Raw genomic sequence first — 12203 nt, forward strand, 5'->3', positions numbered from 1 at the left:
GCATTTGCCACTCCTGTTTAAAACCTCTTTCTGAATATTAAATTTATTTCAAATTGAATACAACAATAATATATTAGAAAAATATAATGTGTAATATGCATCAAGATTTTGTTCTTATAATTTCGGTGGTTTTTACAAATGTGTAAAACACAATTAATGGGGATTACACCTCGAAGTCCGGAGGGAGGGAAACTATAAAATGTAATTTCGGTGGCAGAGTGACACGATGTTAACTGGGGTCAAGCTACTGATCTTCCAATAAGAAGCGCACCTTTGAGGCGACCACGCCCACCCGTGCAGCCAAGCTTGGAACCTGTTTCTACGTGTTCGAGCGTCTTTTATTGTGGCATATGACGTCACAGGTTTCCCTGACATTGATCACGTTTGTCAAAGTGAAAGTAGACTAGCAACACACAGTGACACATCCTATTCGAGGGGGTTTATTATTTAATTTATATTTTAAAAATAAATTGCATGGAAAAGGACTGTCGTACATTGGAACAGTTAGGGGTTAAACCACCCATTCGAAATGCAGGGTTGCTGGAGAAAATTATTATTTTTTTGAAAATATTATATATATATATATATATATATATATATATATATATTTACTTATAACCCCAAACATTTTTTTTTTCTCATTTTTTATACAACTTGAATCCTCCAGCCTACAATTGTTTTGAACTGGTATTGCATATTGATATTTCCCCAATAAAAGTTCATATATACAGAATACAGAACCCTGAAATGCCAAAAAAAGTTGACGTTATATCAGAGGTACAATATCAGACCGAGCACAGTTGTCGTTATGCTGTCTGATCCTGGTCATTGTGCTATACGCTCCCCAGTAGTTGTACCCTCGAAGACTGTTCAAATCTTCGACAGCATTTTGATTTGTAGTGGTTCATACATTAAAATTATGTTTTTGAGAGATTTTACTATATATTATTTCTAGATGGCAAACGACTAAAAAAACAAACACATTTGTTAGCCTTCCTGTTATTTTGACGTCGCGGGAGCTCTCTGTCACTAGAGGGCACACTCCACAGTAAAGCAGACGTTGAGATGCAATACCAAAGCGGGGTCAATAGACAAAATTTGAGGCAAACGACTGAATTCTTGTAGACAATGACAACATTATCTTTCCAATCTATTTTGCTCGATGATGGAGCTGTAGTTATTAATTAATGATTATGTAAGCGTGTTCAGAAATAATCTATGTGAATACGCAGCGAACAATTCGTAATCAAATAAGCCTTTTTCTGGCAATTTATCGATAATTTGTGATGAAATTATGTCTTCTTTCTTTTTTTTTCTTTAATTCGGAGTTTATTTGAAACAAATTAACAAGGGCGGCAGTTCCGTTGATACATTTTGAAAAACTGTTTTTGATAAATACTGAAATGAACCAAATCGTCATGATAGAATGGAAATTGGCACTGAATGAAATGGTGAACGTCGGTGTCACAGATAAACTTCCGAACACGACGTGACGCAATGATGTAATCATTACGTCACTGTACTAGGTGAGATTCAGACTGAAAATAGCATACTATGAAATATAATTAATGTGTTGCGTTAGTTTTTTTTTCACCTCAGTGTTTCTTGCAATAAAAACTACATGTATGTTATGTTGTTCATGTTTTACAATTATTACATATAAATTTACATATACCTTTCATGGAGACTGACTTCAGTCGACGAATTATTTGTTCTTGATTAATGGTGGTGTACATGCAATTATCGTATGTATTCGCGTGTGTACCACCATTACGTCACCAATTTTGAGAATTTCCAATTTTCGCTTTTTTTTAAAATTTTGTAAACCATAACTATTCATCAATAAACATACCTGTGATGCATGCCAGTCTGTGTTATAAATTATAAATTGTGTGACAAATTGACAAATAGTAGGGAGTTATGCCAACTGCGAATTCAGATAACTCTCTCACAATCTTCTACAATCACAGTGGCATTTTAGATTAGTTGCTTGGTTGGCAGACATACACCACCATTGCCTGGTACCGCGTGAATCCGCTTGGGCCATGTGGGAAGGGGGGGGGGGCTCTTGTGATAAATGGGTTCCAATACATGCTTGATTTTCATGTGAATACTTAAAAAAAATTATATACTGTCAACTCTTTACGTTGACATTAATTCACACGATACATGTGAAACACTGACAATGCAGCACCTCAGTAAGTAGAACGACCATACAAAATACGCCTTGTACATGGAATAGGTAGGGGTAACCCAATTCAAACCTTAGGAGGGTGATGGAGGATATTGATCAATTGCAAACTTTTTCACATTACTGAGGAAGAGATTTTTGGAGCATGTCTAAAAAAAAATCCATATAAGAGGGTTTGTTTTTTAACTATCTTTCCCTTGATTATTGTTTTCCAAAATCCTCCAGCTTCCCCAGATTTCAAATACTAGTAGGTTACCCCTTATCACGACAAATCATGTTAATTATGAACACACTAAACGAACAATTGAAATTGAATTTACTTTTAATCATTATTGTTATTAACAAAGAAATACAATAAACTACAAATGTTTGTATGATTTTATCAAGTGCGATTTTCGCTTCATCATATATTTAAATCGTAGGCAATTCATTGTCAGTGTCTTGCACGCTGACGAGGTCTTTTTGTGAGCCCCGTTTCGGAGAGACTGTTCGTATACACGGCATTCAGATGTGTACGATGTAATGGCCTCGTTTTCATTGAAGGCAACAATTTTTTCACTTTCAGCATTTCTTGCGTCTGCACATTGGCTCTGTCCAACCGTCATTGCATGTTTTGTCACGTCATTGTACGTTTCAATGCTACCTTGCTGGGTCTGATAGCTTGCCATTAATGTGTCCAAATATATATCGTATCTTTGTTTGGGTATGATTCCGTCGTTTTTACTGGTATGGGTCGTTGTTCTCCCTTCAATATCTCCGAATCAAAGGGATTACCGGGGGATTTCATAACACCACTCAACAAACCCTTTTCGCCACATTGACCTCCATCAATATCTGCATCGTCACTTTCTAGTAGTGGATGATAACTTGCAAATAATGTGTTCAAATAAAAGTCATATCTTTGTTTAGGCGTGAGTCCGTGTTTTATTACTGGACTGGGATTTTGTTCTACCTTCATTAGCTCGCAATCAAACGGATTACCGGGAGATTTTATAACTCCGTTAAATAATCTGCTCGCATCATTGACATCTTCAAATTTACGTGATATAATTGTACCATCAATATCTGCATCGTCGTTTTCTGGTAGTGGATGTAAACTTGCCAGCAACGTGTCCAAATAAATGTCATATCTTTGTTTAGGTGCGAGTCCGTATTTTATTACTGGACTGTAATTTTGTCGCCCCTTCAACAGCTCTGAATCAAAGGGATTACCAGGAGATTTCATAATGACTCCGTTCAAATAGTAGACATCCGTACTTCCTCTGCCATACATGACACTTTCCCCCACTTGTAAGAAACCCATCTCAATATACTGCTGCACCCTGGGAAAATGAGGAAGATATATATATATATTAATTTGTCACTCAAAAATAGTGTCATCAACTGCTCTCTGTTAAAATGGTAAAATTGCGGTAATGGCAATTCATAGGAATCGTATTTTCACCCTGATCTCGAAAGACATAAAAGTTGGTAATCAACGAACCGTGAAATGTGTCTTAAATATAACCACATAGACCAAATGTCACTGAAACGCCTCTCGAGATGGCGATGTATTTGACGTGATTTCGCCCAGGGCCTCGGATAAGTTGTCATCTTTACCGTAATTCCTGAGATTCGCTTGTTAAAACTGATTTAAGTAGATGGCGCCCTCTGGAGGCCTGGGCGCAACCAAGCGACCTTCTTTTTTCACTTGTGATTTAATGTGCAAGTGAATTAAAGTAAAACGTCAATATATGTTATGTATATGTTATGCTTACAGTTTCCACATTTCGGCGATGACCGTTACAAATTGACACTAACGACACATGTTTTATTCAAAATAAAAATCGGAGAAAAAAGATCGAGCTCTTGTCGCTTTAATGAATGCATGTCGCCAACCAAAGGGAAGTGTTATAATTATCGTGACTGTCATTGTACCTCGCCACATTCATCACCCCATACCAGTGAACATATGCTCGTAATATTGCTAGGTTTTTGTATTAATATTTAGAAATAAAGATATGATAATATTACTCGTATTTTCTGCTGTATACACAACGACCTAGCAATGTTACCAAGCACCTGTGCACTAGTACGGAACTCGCGTATTGCCCGGGCGTATTGTTCATGTTGCGCATAATATGTAAAACATAGAACGAGATTTACTTACCCAACCATTAAATCAACTCGATACGAATCGTGATCGTCGTAAACCGGACAGGTAAACAACTTTATTGGTGGAAATTGACTCAAATCAGTATAAATATTGTTAGAAAGTGGTCCACACGATGCGTTCTCTTCGATTTGAGAGTAAACACTGAAACGTTCTATAACTCGTTGTCAATGGATGCAACGCGTTCGGAAAAGTCACGTGATCCGACGCCAAACGTTGCGCTGTTCTAGAATAGGCGACGTCATGCCACGCGTACTACGGTCATCTGACGCGTGATAGGTGAGACAATACCATTCGCTCATTATGTTTTGAAAATTTAGAAGAGCACAGTTTTATCATATTACTATGTTTGAATCTATGGTTCACTAATAATGACTAGGAATAATACAAGTTTACAAACAAAGAAGAAATAAATGTGCCACCACACATTTACATTTACTAGTATTTAGGGATAAAACTAAACCGTTAGATTTACGAGTACTTAAAGTGGGATAGAGTAATGTGTTCCCATTGATTCACTGATTGGGTGATCTGCTGTTTGTCAACGAATAGTTATTTGTATACTTTTAAATTTAGTTACATAAATACATTCCTCGATCAGATTATAAATAATTGCTATATTTAGTTTCATATTTATATATCTTTGTGTTAATTTAGTTTATACGTTTCAGTCTAAATATTCGCACTTCATAACTTTTGTTGTGTGTTGTCACTACTCAGACATCAATTTATTACTTCCTTCAATGTTCAAGGTTGTCTATCTACTCTACGAGTTGATTATATGCCCGTGTGCTGTCGTTTCCATAGCAGCCCTCACCACACAGGAGACGACCGGTCAGAAAAGTGGATTTCATAATGATTCTGAGTGCATCACCAATCGTGTGATATTACATACGTATGGATATTCTTATAAAAATAGAATTTAGAAATTTAGACTAAATAGACTAAATATTGTGAAGTTTTACATTCTTTTTTTTTTCAGCATTCTAAATCCGGGATATTATGTTTTTTTACAGGTGGAAGTTACTGGTATCCGAAAATATATACATGTATATATGTATACATGACTCTCTGTCACTAGAGGGCGCAGAATAATATAATGGGGTCGCTTGACAAATTTGAGGATGTATTTTGCTCAATGATGAAGCTGCATGTAGTTTTGTTTATGTAAACGATATCCCAAATAATGTGAATACCCAGCGAACCAATTCTCGATCAAATGTGTCTTTTTCTGTTAATTTATCGATAATTTGAGATGAAATTATGTCTTCTTTTCTCTAATTCGGAGTTTATTTGAAACAAACTTACTAGGGAACTGACGAGTTTTGATAATACTGAAATGAACCAAATCGCCATAAAAATGGAAATTGACACCGAATATTGAAATGGTGGACGTTAGTATCATAGATAAACTTCCGAACACGATGTGACGTAATGACGTAATCATTAGCTCCCTGTACTAGATGAGATCCAGACTGGAAGTATATTCTTCTCGTATCTTAGCAGAAAATGTAAATCATATGTATTTTTCTCATCTTGTTCTTGCAATAAAAACTATGTTGTTCATATTTTACAAATATGAATATTAATTTATGCGAATGAGACGATTATTTCCACTAATCGTGTTATGCAACACCCCCCTCCCCTGTATGAGAAGGAGATGTAGCGTGTATCGAAGTGTTCCAGAATTCGCAATGGATGCAGTTCACAATAACATTATATTACATGCACTTTAGATTAACCTGTGAACACACCCCAACAATCATGCTGATCTATGATTTGAGTGAGATACTAGTAGTACGACTCCCAACACGACAGTTGATTATTTGATCCTTATTTCTATTACGTGCATCTGGGTGACAAATTGCATAGTAGGCAGTTATGTCATTTCCAAACTTTAACTTGGATGGAAATTATATAAATTTAAATCCAACTGCGAATTCGGAGAACTCTCTTATGATTTCCTACAGGGATAAATCGACTCGTGCTCTCAACTTTGTGACATTCAAATACTTAGAGGGCGGTGGTCGTCGCGCTGCGCATGTGCGACTTTTGTGTTGATAAACATTGATTTTCCCACAATCCAATGTGCTCTTCTAATGGAAATCACAAGTATGAAGTTTGACCTGGGCGCGACTTGCACTGATTACCGCCGGTGACTCCTTCGCATTATATCCATTATCTCGTACTTTGGTGTCGTTTTCATTACCATTTCACCACCAGTCTTCCTCGCTCTGTCCATGGTGCAATTCTTATCGTTGGACTTTAGGCTGATGGTAAAAGCAACAATGATGTTATATACCCTGAGGTTGGATATTCGGACCAGTATGATAGTTCTGGTTGATCAAGCTTGGGTTATTGGTGATGACAACTGACTGATGCACACATTTAACCATTTTGAGAGGGACAAGGAGGTTAATATTGCTACCATACAAAACATGGTATTTGAATGTTGCATCATTTTTTTAATTATGCCTACTTTAATATATTTTAATTTCACTGTCAAGGCAGCTCTCAACTTCGATGATGACTTATTCTTCAATCTCGATGGCATTGAGGGTGAAGATGAGAAGGAATTATTACTCAAAAAAGATGTTATTATAAAGATGAGACAACATGGCTGACCTGGGTGAGACATTGCCACTGGTTTCCCCATAACGGAAAAAGCTCTTGTGAACAGCTGTTGATGAATATTATTATCCACTGGCTAAAAAGGGGCTAATGCCATTCTCCCATGTCGAACTTTTAGCTGATGCAAAGTGACCAAATTTGACTAAATGCAATCCATGGTCTCAGTCTTATATGCATGCATAATGGTGAACCTCTAAAGCTGTCTACATTATGCACTTGACCTGGCGGGAGTAAGGCCCACAAAATAAGGAACTGGTCTACAAAGCAGTCACCACCCTTCAGAATGTCATGGGGATCCAGAAGTTGAGGCTCAGCTGCCATCAGAGTCGCTACATTGGGACTGCAGTACAGAGTGGCTCTGATGCCGCCACACTGGTAGAGATATCTCTCATAGATGCCGTATTCAATGAGACTCTCCATCAAATCTCTGTGCGCTCCAGGGATTGGACAAAGCCATATGCAGACCATATGTGGTGAAACTAGATAAATTAGATGATATCGTTGCCACAGACTTGACATCACTGAAGATGGGTGCTATATTGAAGGACGATTAAGCAGCCTTACAGATTAGTGAGACACTGGCTGGAGACTAACCAACACAGCAATATCAGTCTCCAGCATCTCTGTCAGACAAAAGGGAATTCAAAAAAATACCTGCAAAACCTTAGGCGCATTCTTGCTTGGTCTGGTTACTGCAGGATATGCCACCTTGGTTCGATAGTTTGTTTCTGTATGTCATTATTCAAATCATAGTATTGATTCTTTGGCGGACATGTTCAACACAAACATGGCAAGTGATTATGTGATTGGAGCATTGTTTCTTACCCATGAGTTTTGTTCCTGAGGATGTTAAAGAAATGCATGTCCAGAACTTTTAAATATGACCATGTTGGTAAAGAATTCACAGTGAGCCCCCCTTTCCTGTTTCCCTGTAGACTACAGGGAATGATCACCCCTATACCTATACCGAGACCCCCCATACTTGGATAGAAACCCCTAAGAAAGCACTTACCAACATCTCCATTTTCATAGTTTTATAGTCTTTAATCGAGTATACAATGATGATATAATAACAGGTTTTCAACTAAAGCCAACCAGTCTGCCTCAATGCCTTCCCCAATGTTATATCATTGACAGAAAGCACACCTTCAACAATGTCACGAACAGTAGTCTCTCAGGTGTATACATACATACAAGCAATGTCTGTTGTGAATGAGTCAGGAGACTTACTTCTAAAGCATAATGCTATAGATAATTATGGCGACACATCTTCCAAAAGTGCACCTTTCATTATAGGGATTCTTCTGATAGAGCATTTGTCCTCTCTATGTGACACTATGCTTATGCAAAACTGATAATGCTAACTTTGAAAACAGCTGTCACCACCCAAGACACGGTTGTAACTGCACAACGACCATTCTTTTTAAACTGTGATTTTTCCTAACATGGATTAACTTGACAACTATATAGAGCAAAGTTGTGCAGTATATTGCTATAGAAGTATCGTTAAATGTATGAACGCTATGTTAAGCATTATTTGTAATGTGTGATGTGAGTTAGAATCTTGTTGCTCGGTTTCAGAGAGTCCCGATTATTATGACAGCAATGGTTTTACCAGTTTTAATCGTGGATATAATTTAATCTGTCTGTGGCTTAAACCAAAAAACATCCAGGTATACATCTCATTTCAGCCAATATATGCAACTCCTCACAAGTGTCATTCTTTACAAACAGGAAGCTGAAGCTGAACATATTCTGAAACTATACGCGATAGGAGCTCGCATATCAAGGAACAACATCTGTCTGATGGAAAGATATTTTGCTATGAATAAATTCAATGGACAGGCTTCTAGCTCTTAAGGGACTCTATAAATATCAATTAACATGCAGTTAAAACACATTTAGGCCTCAAAATGTCATTAATATATAATTAAACTCGCAGCTTACTCCTCGGGGTTTTCTCACAGAGCTTTCAGAGTTTCAGAGTTTGGGTGCTTCAACTAGTATGTGTCTAAATGTAGTCGTATATATCAGTTTGTTAGACGTTGTTGCACCACTTTAGTTGTTTCATTGATCCTGAGCTGCCGTTGTACCGAGCAGATCCTCCTCGATAATTAAATTCAGGATTCGAGGGAGGTCAAATGTTACGGCATGTAAACGAATCTTTGACCGGCTCGCTCTGTGGGCTCTGGGTATTTTAGCAGTAAAATAGCGAAGGTTCCGCAGATTTGAACGTGAACTCGGCAACCTGAAGTGCTCGTGGCAAACTTGGAAAAGTTGCATGAATAATTATGGCGCAGGGGTTCGTCACTCAGACTGCACGTGATACGAAGTTCCCACATGAGGACGAGCATAAATCTAGCGGGAGTGAAAGTGAACACGAAAAGGGTATGCATAACAACAACGATTTCAAGACCTTTCTGAAAACTAGTCTCTGCAGATTGGAGAAGAAAATGGACAGGCTAAACGAGGAGCAGCGCGCGATAACCGAAAGGTTTGAAATAATGGAGAAAAAAACAGAAAGATTTTGAACGCTCGCTAAACGAAACTTCAATTGCGGTGTCCAAACTGAAATCCAGGGGTTGTCTTCCTCCAGGAAACTCATAGTAGTGTTGAGAATGAGAGGTTTTGGAGTAGTCAATGTAAAGGTAAAATGTTTTTCAGCCATGGCGCTTCAAACAGTAAGGGAGTAATGACTATTTCAGAACGTGGAATTTGAAATTAAAAAGATAATTTCAGACCCCAAAGGAAGATATCTAATACATACAGTTTTATTATATGGACTTATTCTTTTAATCAATTCATATGCTCCTAATGATGAGAATAGCCATATTACATTTCAAAAAAATGTTTTCCAAGAAATTAGAGAAATTCTGTCTGACCCTGATATCCATGTAATCTGGGGGTGGGGATCATAACATTGTATTATATCAAGCTAAAGACAGACGTGGAAGCAAAACCCAACAGTGGCACAAGGCCCATCAGCTCTTGAATAACTTTATTGAAGCTGGGGAGATGGTAGACGATTTAACCCCACTTTGGTACAAAGTAGGTTGGATTACTTCCTCACTAGTCAGTCTGTGCTAAATATTACAATCGATGCAAAAATTATCCCATGTGTGCACTTTGACCACTGTGCTATATCACCAAGTATTAAATATGATAAATGTAGTCGGGGCCCTTCATATTGGAAACTAAACACAAGTTTGCTGCGAGATGGAGATTACTTAAAATTAATTGAGGATAAATTTCCAAAGTGGATTGAGGAAGGGGAGGCCATTCAGGACCATCGGATTTTATGGGATTTCTATAAAGTTTTGTATAAAGAGGTCAACTATAACTTATAGTAAAGAAAAAAAGTGAAAAACAAAGAGAGAAAATCCTTAAAATGGAAAAGAAATTAGCGGAATTGGAGGGCGAGATGGGATACAGTCCAACAGTATATGATGACATCGCAGAGGGACATATCATTAGATCACGAGTTAATTGGCACGAATTAGGTGAGAAAAACTCCAGATATTTTCTGCAAATTGAGAAAATGAATGCCAATAGATCACAAATTACCAACCTTTTAAATACAAATGGATCAGTGATCCTAATTGGCACGAATTAGGGGAGAAAAACTCCAGATATTTTCTGCAAATTGAGAAAATGAATGCCAAGAGATCACAAATTACCAACCTTTTAAATACAAATGGATCAGTGATCCAGGCCCAAGAAATAAATAAACAAATCAAATTCTATTATGAAAAACTGTACGTACCAAAATTGACTGAGGACCAGGCTCAAATATGTGAGGGACTTATCACCTTGGAGGAAGCCAAATGTATTATTAAAACCCTGCCTGTCAATAAAACGCCAGGAAATGATGGTTTTCCAGCAGAGTTTTATACCAAATTCTGGCCATTGGTGTCTAAACACCGCCTATAAAAAGGGTCAATTATCCCCATCTCAGCGACAGGCAGTCATCACATTGTTGGGAAAAAAAAGATAGGGATAGTAGGTTTCTTAAAAATTGGCTCTCCATCTCGCTCCTCAACACTGATTATAAAATTGGAACAAAGTGTTTGGCCGAAAGGCTAGAAAAAGTTCTCCCAGATATAATTCATAATACTCAATCGGCCTTTGTCAAAAATAGACAAATAGGAGATGTGGTCAGTCTTGTAGAAAACATTTTTGACTATATGGATGAGGAAACTAAGCCAGGGATATTGTTAACAATAGACCTGGAAAAGGCTTTTGATACGGTAGAATGGTCCTTTTTGTTCAAAACTCTTGAAACATTCAATTTCGGACCCAGCTTTATTAGGTGAACAAAAACTCTTTACTCAAACATTGTTAGCTGTGTTATGAATAGGGGTACTAGTACTGGATATCTCGCTCTAGGACGAGGGGTCAGACATATAGAATATAAATATGTTTATGCTCAATACGGTCAGATCAAGAAATTACGGGAATCCCAGTACCGGGTTTTGGAACCATTAAAACTGCTTCTTTTGCAGACGACCTCACATGTTTCTTGACTGACCTCCCCTCCTGTAAGAGACTTTTCCAAATATTGAAAGATTTTGAAACAAATTCGGGTCTTGCAGTTAACAAAGAGAAGTGTGAAGCGATGTAAAAAACTAGCTACTGAAAGGAACTAATTCTGCTTGGAAAGGTACAGATTATTAAATCTATATATGCTCCAATATGTACTACCGGTAAATCTTACAGCCTGTCCTAATAGAATCCTGAAAGAAATTAACAAATTGTTATTTCAATTTCTGTGGAATGGGAAGGATCGGGTAGCACGGAAAACTGTGGTTGGGGAAGTAGGAGAAGTGGGCTGGGCATGCCCAACATTTTTTCTATAGTTAGAGCCCAAGGTATAAACTGGCTGAGGCGTTACCACGACAACAATACCCATCCATGGAAATGGCTTTTACATAGGAAATTGCACAGTATTGGTGGAGTCAAATCACTGTTGAGAGCCAATTTTAAAATAAAACTTTTACCTACTGTACTGAAAGGACTAAATCTTAGAATGATGCAAGCCTGGATTTCTGTGGTTGGGGAAAGCAAAGATGAGGAGCATTTCCTCAACCAAGCTATCTGGAATAATTATAATATTCTTCAAGGGGGTAAAAGTATTTTTAACAACTATTTTTTTGAAGCTGGATTTTAGTATGTTGGACATCTTTTTAATGAACATGGTCAAATCTTACAATGGGAGGAGATCTTGTTGAG

Source organism: Saccoglossus kowalevskii, chromosome 19 (assembly GCF_978046115.1).
Source record: "Saccoglossus kowalevskii chromosome 19, keSacKowa6.1, whole genome shotgun sequence".
Classification (NCBI taxonomy): Eukaryota; Metazoa; Hemichordata; class Enteropneusta; family Harrimaniidae; genus Saccoglossus; species Saccoglossus kowalevskii.